Source organism: Notolepis coatsorum (assembly GCF_963971535.1).
Source record: "Notolepis coatsorum genome assembly, contig: SUPER_11_unloc_1, whole genome shotgun sequence".
Lineage (NCBI taxonomy): Eukaryota > Metazoa > Chordata > Actinopteri > Aulopiformes > Paralepididae > Notolepis > Notolepis coatsorum.
The window spans coordinates 290,098-303,924 of record NW_028174870.1 but is presented as its reverse complement, the minus strand read 5'-3'; positions in this window follow the sequence as shown (position 1 = coordinate 303,924).

Below are 13,827 nucleotides of genomic sequence, written 5' to 3'. Positions count from 1 at the left end.
CATACATTACATTACAGGTGACATCATGTAAGAAGTGCAGCATACGTTACATTACAGGTGACATCATGTAAGAAGTGCAGCATACGTTACATTACAGGTGACATCATGTAAGAAGTGCAGCATACGTTACATTACAGGTGGAGGTGACATCATGTAAGAAGTGCAGCATACGTTACATTACAGCTGGAGGTGACATCATGTAAGAAGTGCAGCATACGTTACATTACAGCTGGAGGTGACATCATGTAAGAAGTGCAGCATACGTTACATTACAGGTGGAGGTGACATCATGTAAGAAGTGCAGCATACGTTACATTACAGGTGACATCATGTAAGAAGTGCAGCATACGTTACATTACAGCTGGAGGTGACATCATGTAAGAAGTGCAGCATACGTTACATTACAGCTGGAGGTGACATCATGTAAGAAGTGCAGCATACGTTACATTACAGCTGGAGGTGACATCATGTAAGAAGTGCAGCATACGTTACATTACAGGTGGAGGTGACATCATGTAAGAAGTGCAGCATACGTTACATTACAGGTGACATCATGTAAGAAGTGCAGCATACGTTACATTACAGGTGGAGGTGACATCATGTAAGAAGTGCAGCATACGTTACATTACAGGTGGATGTGACATGATGTAAGAAGTGCAGCATACGTTACATTACAGCTGGAGGTGACATCATGTAAGAAGTGCAGCATACGTTACATTACAGGTGACATCATGTAAGAAGTGCAGCATACGTTACATTACAGCTGGAGGTGACATCATGTAAGAAGTGCAGCATACGTTACATTACAGCTGGAGGTGACATCATGTAAGAAGTGCAGCATACGTTACATTACAGCTGGAGGTGACATCATGTAAGAAGTGCAGCATACGTTACATTACAGCTGGAGGTGACATCATGTAAGAAGTGCAGCATACGTTACATTACAGGTGGAGGTGACATCATGTAAGAAGTGCAGCATACGTTACATTACAGGTGACATCATGTAAGAAGTGCAGCATACGTTACATTACAGGTGACATCATGTAAGAAGTGCAGCATACGTTACATTACAGGTGACATCATGTAAGAAGTGCAGCATACGTTACATTACAGGTGGAGGTGACATCATGTAAGAAGTGCAGCATACGTTACATTACAGGTGACATCATGTAAGAAGTGCAGCATACGTTACATTACAGGTGACATCATGTAAGAAGTGCAGCATACGTTACATTACAGCTGGAGGTGACATCATGTAAGAAGTGCAGCATACGTTACATTACAGCTGGAGGTGACATGTAAGAAGTGCAGCATACGTTACATTACAGGTGACATCATGTAAGAAGTGCAGCATACGTTACATTACAGGTGGAGGTGACATCATGTAAGAAGTGCAGCATACGTTACATTACAGCTGGAGGTGACATCATGTAAGAAGTGCAGCATACGTTACATTACAGGTGGAGGTGACATCATGTAAGAAGTGCAGCATACGTTACATTACAGGTGACATCATGTAAGAAGTGCAGCATACGTTACATTACAGGTGGAGGTGACATCATGTAAGAAGTGCAACATATGTTACATTACAGCTGGAGGTGACATCATGTAAGAAGTGCAACATATGTTACATTACAGCTGGAGGTGACATCATGTAAGAAGTGCAGCATACGTTACATTACAGGTGGAGGTGACATCATGTAAGAAGTGCAGCATACGTTACATTACAGCTGGAGGTGACATCATGTAAGAAGTGCAGCATACGTTACATTACAGCTGGAGGTGACATCATGTAAGAAGTGCAGCATACGTTACATTACAGGTGACATCATGTAAGAAGTGCAGCATACGTTACATTACAGGTGGAGGTGACATCATGTAAGAAGTGCAGCATACGTTACATTACAGCTGGAGGTGACATCATGTAAGAAGTGCAGCATACGTTACATTACAGGTGGAGGTGACATCATGTAAGAAGTGCAGCATACGTTACATTACAGCTGGAGGTGACATCATGTAAGAAGTGCAGCATACGTTACATTACAGCTGGAGGTGACATCATGTAAGAAGTGCAGCATACGTTACATTACAGGTGGAGGTGACATCATGTAAGAAGTGCAGCATACGTTACATTACAGGTGACATCATGTAAGAAGTGCAGCATACGTTACATTACAGGTGGAGGTGACATCATGTAAGAAGTGCAACATACGTTACATTACAGGTGGAGGTGACATCATGTAAGAAGTGCAGCATACGTTACATTACAGGTGACATCATGTAAGAAGTGCAGCATACGTTACATTACAGGTGACATCATGTAAGAAGTGCAGCATACGTTACATTACAGCTGGAGGTGACATCATGTAAGAAGTGCAGCATACGTTACATTACAGGTGGAGGTGACATCATGTAAGAAGTGCAGCATACGTTACATTACAGGTGACATCATGTAAGAAGTGCAGCATACGTTACATTACAGGTGGAGGTGACATCATGTAAGAAGTGCAGCATACGTTACATTACAGGTGACATCATGTAAGAAGTGCAGCATACGTTACATTACAGGTGACATCATGTAAGAAGTGCAGCATACGTTACATTACAGGTGACATCATGTAAGAAGTGCAGCATACGTTACATTACAGGTGGAGGTGACATCATGTAAGAAGTGCAGCATACGTTACATTACAGCTGGAGGTGACATGTAAGAAGTGCAGCATACGTTACATTACAGGTGACATCATGTAAGAAGTGCAGCATACGTTACATTACAGGTGGAGGTGACATCATGTAAGAAGTGCAGCATACGTTACATTACAGCTGGAGGTGACATCATGTAAGAAGTGCAGCATACGTTACATTACAGCTGGAGGTGACATCATGTAAGAAGTGCAGCATACGTTACATTACAGCTGGAGGTGACATCATGTAAGAAGTGCAGCATACGTTACATTACAGGTGGAGGTGACATCATGTAAGAAGTGCAGCATACGTTACATTACAGGTGACATCATGTAAGAAGTGCAGCATACGTTACATTACAGGTGACATCATGTAAGAAGTGCAGCATACGTTACATTACAGGTGGAGGTGACATCATGTAAGAAGTGCAACATACGTTACATTACAGGTGACATCATGTAAGAAGTGCAGCATACATTACATTACAGGTGACATAATGTAAGAAGTGCAGCATACGTTACATTACAGCTGGAGGTGACATCATGTAAGAAGTGCAGCATATGTGATGCCCACTAGAAGTGGTATCACGTTAATATCTTTAGATTATGTGTCAAAACAGTGTGAACATATTGGTACAGGATTACCTCCATCAGAAACAAGGTAGAACAGTCATTTATATGTAATGGGAGACATTAACATAATTTGGTCAATAGGTGGCAGTATAGGACTGGTGTTTAGTGGCTTCGCCTTCCAGGGAACCGTACTTTGTGCTTAGGGACGCACGAGGCGACCTCAGTCTCACAACCGGGAGGACCCAGAGTCAGTAACATCGTGTCTGCGCCTTCCTTTGTCAAATGACTAACTACAACCTGTTTCATAGGTGGGTAATATACTACAAAACACACATAAAGGTTAACAAGGATACATGCAATGTCGAGGGTTCAAATGAAGTAACTATTGTCGATGTTTGAGTCAAGTTTAGCAAGTTTAAGACGACAAGTAACGTGGTTGGGAAGCAGACCGTCTATTGATGGCGCCATGTCTCGTGGTACATTTAAATAGTGTTGGAATACAATTGTCCATTTAATCACTCTCTCTCTCTCTCTCTCTCTCTCTCTATCTCTCTATCTCTCTCCCTCTCTCTCTCCCTCTTGCTCTCTCTCTCTCTCTCTCTCTCTCTCTCTCTCTCTCTCTCATCCTAGGTTGTCAAAGTGGGCAGGGGTGAGGTGGGTTCTAGGAGTTGAGGACAACTCTACTTGTAAACAAACACACTATCAGTATACGCTTGTTATTCAAAGCACCAAGAGAAATAGTGTCCCTGCTCGGCTCAGCCGAGCGTACCACGGGTATTGCACTACCAACCCTGCAGGTCCTATACAACAAGAGGTGCAAATCCAGAGCCTGCAGAATAATGAAAGACCCTCACCACCCCAACAACAGCCTGTTCATGCTGCTGCGGTCAGGCAAACGCCTGCGAACACCAGTAACTAGGATAGAGAGACTTCGGCTCAGCTTCTTCCCCCAGGCCATCAGAGCCTTGAACACTGAACTCTCCACGCACAAGCACACATGAGCACACACACAACACACACACTGTACACGCTCACACACTAGCAGCCACTTTAACATGAGCACACACACACTCATGCTGCACAAGCTCACACTAATGGTCACTTTACAGAAGGAAAGGTCACTTTAAGAATAGTATAGTATAGCTTGAGATTGTAAAATATAGCATTGTATAGCAGTGTACATAAAGACCCAGTGCCTCATCCGTAGCTAACAGTGTATTGCACTACCACAGGACCTAGCATGTCCTACCATGCTCTGTAAATAACTCATGTACATATACCGATATGCCCTACTTTGTTTACTTGTTGCACAATGTTGTTCTATTGGATTTTTATTATATATTACTATTGTATTATGCACATCGTTGCGGGCAAGACCCGCCGCATTTCATTGTATACTTGTATGCCGTGACAAATAAAACTCTTGTATCATGTATCTTATTCAAAGGACCAAGAGAAACAGTCCAGAACCTTGGATTGTGGACTGGTTGGTTTCAGGTTTGTATCATAAGTTTGAGTCCAGCTGGTGATGCAGTATGTAAGGTGGGACATTATAATGGCATTGAAGAATAATTTCGGTGTTCAAACAGTTTCTAATGTATTTGAAGTTTGCCAGGTTGTGTTTAACTGTTTGTGTGACCGTTTTCACCAGTTTTTTAAATGTAAGGCTGGAGTCTAGGATGATCCCAAGATTTTTGATTTGATTTGAAGTCTTTATTTCGAACATGCAATGAATACAACAAACAATAACAAAAAAGAAAAACAACTCAATCTGCATGTTCGAAAAGGAGTAGGAAGAAGTATACACTTATTTAATCCTACCCCTTTTCCACTACTCAAATGAGTGTACTATTTAAACATAAAAAAGAAAAGAAAATAAAAAAAAATAAAAAATATATATATATATATGCAAAACAAAAAACAAAAACTATATATGTATAAAATAAAATAAAATAGAAACAAAATAAAAATGTAAACACCTGTGAATATCAAGTCCCTTCTTCATCCCATATACAGTGACTACTTGGAGCCTCTCACGGGCGGCATACACGTCTGGGTCAGGTGTTACTGAAGCTATTTTTTCAAAGAACATACAGACGGTCTTCTTAGCGTTCAGGTGGAGACAGTTATCAGTGAGCCATTTAACCATTGGAACCATGGCTGCGTTGAGTTATCTTGCTGCCTGGGTTTTGTTTTTAGCACGGACACAAACTACTCTATCATCTGCATACTTCTGGATTACTGAGCCAGTGCAGACTATGGTCAAGTCATTTATATACAGACTAAACCGCATTTTGTATTGGTTAAAAATACAGAGACAGTGCATATTAACTCATTCAGCGCCAGTCACGATGATAGTCGGGTTAACTCGCCATCGCTTGGGAGCCAATCACGAGTATAGTCAGGTTTTAATCGTTATTTCTTTTATTAGCGATATCCATTAATTTTCATCCATCCAGCCTGATGTTATCGTTGGGAATGGGTCTGAGCTCGCAAAAGGGCAAACACCGCTGCATATGCCTTCCAGCGGGTATTGCACTCCACTGGGAATGGTGTAGTATCTTTTCTGGGACGATCCGAGCCGTGCGGGCGGGGTTTAGGTGCTCAGGCGAGGTAGGCAGATACAACGATGCATTGGAACAGTAACCCCGCCCGCCCGCCCGTCATTGTGAAACGGTCGGTAATGTGGTACGGACCTCCGCAAGCAGTATTTGGAATGGCGATCAGATAATTGGATTATTTCTTTTGCATTACATCAGATATAAGGTAAGAACACTATATATAAATTTGATCGCTGATCTGATATTTATTTCTACCCCGATCGACGCCGTCTGTGTCTGTATGTGTGGCTGTTTTCCGTTTGGTGCAGGAGGGGGAGTGGGGGGGGCGCCGGTCTAAACCACATTGCAAGCTTGCACAAGGAAGGATAATAATGATGATCTAGCGTTGATTTCAGGAAGATTCGATAATCAGGCGAAAAATTACAACGTGTTTAGTGTATTCCACTAAAACGCTATTATTGCGTCTTTCTCTGGAATTACTCAGAAGCACCCAAAGTTATACTCATATTCAAAAGGCTATAAAACGTTAGGTTATGACTATAACCAAGTTCTGTTAACACTAGTGGACGCTCTGCGTCTCTATGCATATATCTCGCTTCAGCATATATATACCTCGCTTCAGCATATATGTGTCACCTACCAGCGCTTGCGACCACAACTCGGCCCGCCCCTTTCTCGGCTAGACCTTCTAGAGTTTTCTCTTTTTTTTTTATGTGTTTTTTTCTTTTCTTCACATTATTATAAATTTAATGTATAAGTACTTGTTTACTATAAAAACGAACAGTTAGAATATCTAAAATAGTGTCAAACCTGTGTTTAAATTTAGGTTGTTCACGGACTTTATTTCAATGAAACGGGGGCGTAATTACTGTATTTGCATGTGAATCAAACCTAGCCTGCAGCCCGCAGAGATTTACATTGGGGGAGTGTTTGAAGCGACGCACTGGCTGTTTACACTTTCAATGGGATTAGCACTCTGGATCAGAAAGAGATGAATGCATTGGATCTAATGAACGAGTACAGGAACTTTGTTAAACCAGTTGATTCAGTCTCTGCACCGGTGAAAACACTGCGCTATTCAACGGAATTAACTGAGATCGGTCAAGATGCGTCTGCATGGGTAAGTTTAAGAATGTTTGTTTATGTTTACAGTAGCATGTTTACAATTCCGCATCTTTGATAAAACTACACCAAGTTTTTCTGCCGACCACAAGTCCAACCATGTCACGTTTATTACATTAACGTTAGCGTTAGCTAGCTAGCAAGTTAAAGTTGCTAACGTTATATTGATAGCTATTGTTTCAGATAGCAAGGTGGAGAGCTGTAAACAAGACGAAAGTGTATGGATGCAGGGTCCATGTGTGTGTGTGTGTGTGTAACAACAACAAGTTTATAATCTCAGCACAGATTGCAGAATGGGTACAGTACAATACAGCTCAATACACACAATTGTTAAGGGGATGCAGACCAGAGAAAGACTTTCGTCTTGTTTACATCAGGGTCCCCCATTTCCATTTGTTTTTGCATTGTTTTTAATTGCATTACTGTTCACATGCATGTGTGGTGCCGTCAGTCATGAGTAAAGATAAAGCTTGAATGTCTTACTGAACTGGTGTTTTTATTTCATGGACTCGTGTTTCCCATTTCAGCACCACGCGCTGTCCACCTCACTTTGAGCAAGCCTAGTATACGGTGCATTGCACCTCACTCTATACCTGTTATTCACTCTCAACATGGATAAAACATAAAGTATGCATATAATAAAAATAATATGATGAAAATAAAATAAATATCATATTCTCAAAATAAACTGACGGGCCAGAAATTATTGCTGGCGGGCCAATTTCGGCCCGCGGGCCGCCTATTGCCGACCCCTGGTGTATACCGTCCACCATAATAGGCTATTATACATATTTAAATCTATCTTCCTTTTGAATAAAATAGGCTCAGGAATAAGGCTTGTTAAAGCTAATTGGCCTAATCCATGTAAAAAAGAGTAGCCTATAGCAGGGCTGTACAGTGTGACATATATGTCGCACGTGCTATGAAATAATCAGTCTGTGCAATGAAGGAATTTACTGCGTAGCACCCTTGCGATAGCCTGTGTGTGAAAAAAATAAAGTGCGTGTGAAGTGAATCGATGGGCCACGCTATTCTACTTGGTAGTTGTAGTGTATCGTGCTATTAACACTTTGAGTGCCAGCAACGCGTTTTGTCGTTAGTTCATGCCGACCGTTGAGTGCCGCCAATGCTATATAGCGTTTGTTTGTCGTATTTATTTTTTTGGCGATTATTTGAATTCATATTTCATCAATCGAGCCTCAGGTTAGTGTTGCAGACTCTCTCTGAGCTCAATTGGGAAGATACCACCCCCTATCATCTCTCTCTGTGTAACTGCACCCCTTTAGTTTAGACTGATGGGGGGGGGGGGGGGGGGGCGGTCCAGTTTCCTAATTTTACTTTTCCGTCAAGCCAACTGAAGAATCCATTGTGATCGCCGGCCCGGAAAACGTGTGGATTATGTATTTACAGTACCCAACGCTGAATCAATAAACGTGATCGATATTTGGAATGTCGATCAGAGGGAACTGTCTGACCACTTTCAAACTAAGTACAGAATATAAAATACTTCCAAATTAACTTTCATGATTATGAATATGTAGGCTACATGTCAAAAGGGCATTTTGCTAATGTAATCTACTTGCAAAGATGTATGTTATATAGCCTAGTACTATTCTTACTGGATTAAACTTTGGATTAATCTTTTGTGGTGGCTCAACATAATTCACACACGGAACTATGTGTTGGTGATAAGGGTTTCGCATGGACCATATTGTTTGTTACATTTCTGTCTGCAAACTAGCTCAGTGTCAACAGAGTGAATCCACAACAGCCAGGCAGCCAACCGTACAAAATACAGTCTCAGCCAATCACATCGATTTGTACAGTTAGTTAGCTCCACTCCATTGTAACCTCGTTCCCAGTTGTATCTCCTCCGTGAGCACAACAGCTAGCTAACATTAGCCACAGCTGCAAAAACTAACGCCAATGATGTTATGAGTTATCAGTAGCTAGCCAGCTAGATAACATTAGACAACGCCTCGTGTATTAAACTAAAGTGAATCGTTTACTGAGCCATTGTTTAATGCTTCAGTGATGTTAAAAGAGGAGCTGCACGCTTGCTATCTTCGGAGCGAATGAGACGGGTCTGTGACGAGACGGGTCTGTGAGGGGGAGAAATGAAACACAGATAAGTGCATGCAATAGCAAGTGAACATTTTGAAATGGAAAGCCAACAAACAAGCTGATTGGGCAACAGGAACTAGAGCACAGCCATGCATTAGGTGAGCCCACTATTAGGACGTTTTTCAATACTTAAATACTGTCTACTTAAATTTCCCTCCAGGGATCAATAAAGTATCTATCTAATAACAAGACAATATGCAAATAAGGTAATACTAATAATTGTCACTGTTCCCCATATATGAAAGTGGCTTGCAACTTACTGCTGGTAAAATCACTGTTTATTTCTCATTTTGCATAGTATTACATTAAAAGTCCCACCGTAAGAGCTATGGCCTCATGAGAGTCCATTAAACCTTTTTTTTTTTTTATTATTATTATTATAATTTTTTATTATCTTTTTCCCCCACCTTTTTCCGATTTTTCTCCCATCCCACTGTTAGTCGTTATGCCAATTCCCAACCCCCTTCCTGGTTGTTGCACACTTTCCCCTACTGTTGGTCCGAGAGGCCGGAGACTGTCACATGCTTTCCTCCGACACATGTGCAGCCAGCCGGCAGCCAGCCTGGCCTCGCAGATTCTCACTGGGAGAGTGTAACGTGTGGGAGGCCGCACTACCTCTCTCCAGATCCTACCCTCGCTGAGCAGGCGCCCCGACCGAACTGTAGGGGTCGCTGTCCACAACGCCCAGGACCCACCCACCAGCTTTCCCCACCCCCTAATACTGCCAATTGTATTAGTGTGAACGGCCAGCCAAGCTGGTGACAACGCCGGGAGCTGGATTCGAACACGCAAACCCAGCGTCTCCAGCGTTGGTGATGAACGCAATCTCCGCTACGCCACCTGACCGCCCTCCATTAAACCTTTTTGATTAGCGTTTTTCCTTTAATCTAAGTTGAACTGAACATTACACTGTCAAAAGCGCAAGCGTAAAAACGGTCATACCAGTACATAGTCACCTCAGATGAAAGCAGGGCGCGGCCAGCGTCGGTAGACGAACTCAATAGATATTATAAAAAAGTTGTTTTATTTAGAAAAAGCAAGTTACAAAAGAGACTTCATTGGAAATCTTCAACTCAGTTAAAAGAAGTATAAAACAAAAACATCTCTCTCTTAGCATAGCAAAAACTCTCTTTGTATTGTCTGAAGTCTAAGAATGGAAAAATCTGCCCCACGAGACTGAAGCTGTCTTTTTTATACATAGGTCCATCGCATCACATAGCAAGCACAATTAAACACTCCTTCTTTCAACTTGTGTCGTTGTCATTGGCTCATCGCTACTCCACTAGTTAGTAACTAAAAAAAGTAACAGATTACATTACGTCACCATGTCTGCAATGGTCCAAATTCTACAGAAAACAGATATAGCATATATATACATGTACAACTCAACACTCATATATTTAAACACTGATTGATCACACATCATATATGTATTTTGTAGTTTAAAGTATAATATGTATGTATATTTTTGTATTATAATGTATACTAGTTCTCTGCCTCCTAACTGCAAGGGTTAACTCTGCAGGCTCCTCTGTCAAGGTCAGTGCTCTGTGACCACCTCCCTGCACATTCCTGCTCCATAGCACAGAGGCCTCTGTCTCTTGTATTCCGACTCATTCGGCCTTCCTCCTCCTCGGTGGCGGCCGGTTTCTTTTTTGTTGGGAAGAAGGATGGAGACCTTCGACCCTGCATCGACTATTGCCAACTCAACGAGATCACCATTAAGAACAAGTATCCTCTTCCTCTCATGAATTCCACCTTCGAGCCTCTCACCCAGGCCACCGTCTTTACCAAGCTGGACCTCCGGAGTGCCTACCATCTGGTCCGTATCCGAGAGGGCGATGAATGGAGGACTGCCTTCAAGACTCCCAGGGGCCACTACGAGTACCTGGTAATGCCGTTCGGCCTCACCAACGCTCCGGCGGTATTCCAGGCGCTCATGAACGACATCCTCCGTGACATGCTGGAGGAGTTTGTGGTGGTCTACCTGGACGACATCCTCATTTTCTCCAAGACCCTCGAGGAACACATCCAGCATGTCCGCCGTGTGCTGGAGCGCCTCCTCCACAATCGGCTCTTTGTCAAGGCAGAGAAGTGCCGATTTCACTCCGACTCCGTCGATTACCTGGGCTTCATCGTGGAGAGCGGCTTGACCCGAGCTGACCCTCGCAAGATCCGGGCCGTGGAGGAGTGGCCGGAACCCACCTCTCGGAAGGAGCTACAGAGCTTCCTCGGGTTCGCAAACTTCTACCGAAGATTCATCCGGAACTACAGCCAGGTGGCGGAACCACTTACCAGGCTAACCTCTCCCGCCCTGCCGTTCGACTGGTCCCCAGCGGCTTGTGCTGCGTTCCGTTCCCTCAAGAAGAGGTTCACCACCGCCCCGGTCTTGCTCCACCCAGACCCCAAGAGACAGTTCATTGTAGAGGTGGACGCCTCGGATACAGGACTAGGGGCTATCTTGTCTCAGCGGTCGGCAACGGACCAGAAGGTACATCCGTGCGCCTTCTACTCACGTCGTTTCCTTCCTGCCGAGAGGAACTATGACATCGGCAATCGGGAGCTGCTGGCGGTTGTGGCTGCCTTGGAGGAGTGGCGTCATTGGCTAGAGGGGGCCGAGGAACCATTCACCATTTGGACGGACTACAAGAACTTGACGTACATCCGTGCTTCCAAGCGTCTCAACGGCCGGCAGGCAAGATGGGCCAGCTTCCTCAGTCGGTTCAACTTCTCGCTGACCTTTCGCCCTGGTTCCCGCAACACGAAGGCCGACTCCCTGTCCCGGTTACACTCCAAGGGGGCTCCAACCACTGAGGATCCGACTCCCATCCTCCCAGAGGCCAGGGTGGTGGGAGTGGTCACCTTGGGCATCGAGGGGTTGGTAAGGCGTGCCCTACGCTTCCATCCCGCTCCCGGCAATGTTCCTGTTCGTCGCCTCTTCGTCCCCGACTCAGTCCGGTCCCGGGTCCTCCAGTGGGGCCATACCAGCCGGTTCGCCTGCCGCCCGGGCGTTCATCGCACGTTCTCCTTCCTGGCTCGTCGATTCTGGTGGCCCACCATGAGGAACGACGTCAAGGAGTTCGTTCTGGCCTGCGCGGTCTGCGCCCGCAGCAAGGCCTCCCACCAGGCACCCTCCGGGCTATTGCAGCCGCTTCCCATTCCGAGCCGCCCTTGGTCCCATGTGGCGTTGGACTTCGTCACAGGTCTTCCTTCGTCCCAGGGGAACACGTGCCTACTGACCGTGGTGGATCGGTTCAGCAAGGGGGTTCACCTCGTGGCCCTTCCCAAGCTTCCCTCGGCTGCCGAGACAGCGGACCTCCTGACACGCCACGTGTTCCACCTCCATGGTTTTCCCCAGGACGTCGTCTCGGACCGGGGGCCCCAGTTCACTTCCCAGGTATGGCAGGCTTTTTGCAAGGGATTGGGGGCAACGGTCAGTCTTTCCTCTGGTTATCATCCCCAGACTAACGGACAAACGGAGAGGATGAACCAGAGCGTGGAGTCTGCTCTTCGTTGTGTGGCTGCCGAGAAACCCGCTTCTTGGAGGCGGTTCCTCCCCTGGGTCGAGTACGCCATCAACTCCCTGGTCAGTTCCGCCACCGGCCTCTCACCTTTTGAGGTATCCCTGGGCTACCAACCCCCTCTTTTCCCTGCACAGGAGTCGGAGGTGGCAGTTCCCTCTGTACAGGACCATCTCGACCGGTGCCGACGGGTCTGGGAGATCACCAGGACTGCACTGCTCCGGTCATCGGAGCGCGGCAGTCGTGGAGCTGACCGGCGCCGGATCCCTGCGCCGACGTACCCAGGCTTAACCCCCGGTTCGTCGGTCCTTTTGAGGTTCTGAAGGTGCTCAGCCCCGCGGCGGTGAGTCTTAAGCTTCCTGCGTCCATGCGCATTCACCCCGTTTTCCATGTGTCCCGGGTTAAGCCTGTCTCTCTCAGTCCCCTGATGCCCCCTGCTCCGCATCCGCCTCCTCCTGAGATGGTGGACGGACACCCCCAGTGGCAGGTCCGTCAGCTGATGGACGTCCGACGGCGGGGTCGGGGGTTCCAGTACCTGGTGGACTGGGAGGGATACGGCCCGGAGGAACGGAGCTGGGTCTCCCGCCAGCTCATCATGGACCCCGACCTGATCACCGACTTCCATCGTTCCCATCCGGACAAGCCGGGTCGGGCTGGTCGCCGGGTGGCTCCCGTGGAGGGTACTGTGAGGATTGGCCCATTCCCCGCCATACGCTTCTTCAAGGTACTGTGATGATTGGTCCATTCCCCGCCACACGCTTCAGGAGCGATTACCAATTTCCATCACGCACCTGTTGTAGTTTGTAATTAGCGCTCCAGAGGCTTCATATACTCGGGCCTTCTATCAATCGTTGTCGGGTCGTTTTGGATTACTACTGCTATTGCCTGTTCCCCCCGTTGTTGTGCCTCGTCTACTTCTTCTCCAGGACGTCTTTTGGAGGTCGCCGCTGGAGTATATCTCGATCATCCGTTGGAGCTGTGCCTTGTTGCCCGCTTTACGCGTTTGCGCTTTGGTGAGTTTTTGGAAACAAACCTTTTGGATTATCTGTTTTTTGTGTGTTTGGATAACACTGAAGAAGTACCGTTTTTGTGTTGTACTGGACTCAGCTAAATTGTGTGTTTGGATAACACTGAAGAAGTACCGTTTTTGTTTTGTACTGGACTCAGCTAACTTGTGTGTTGGTACACCGAAGATCAAGTCACTTGTGATTTATACTGGACTCAGCTAAGGTGGACTGAACT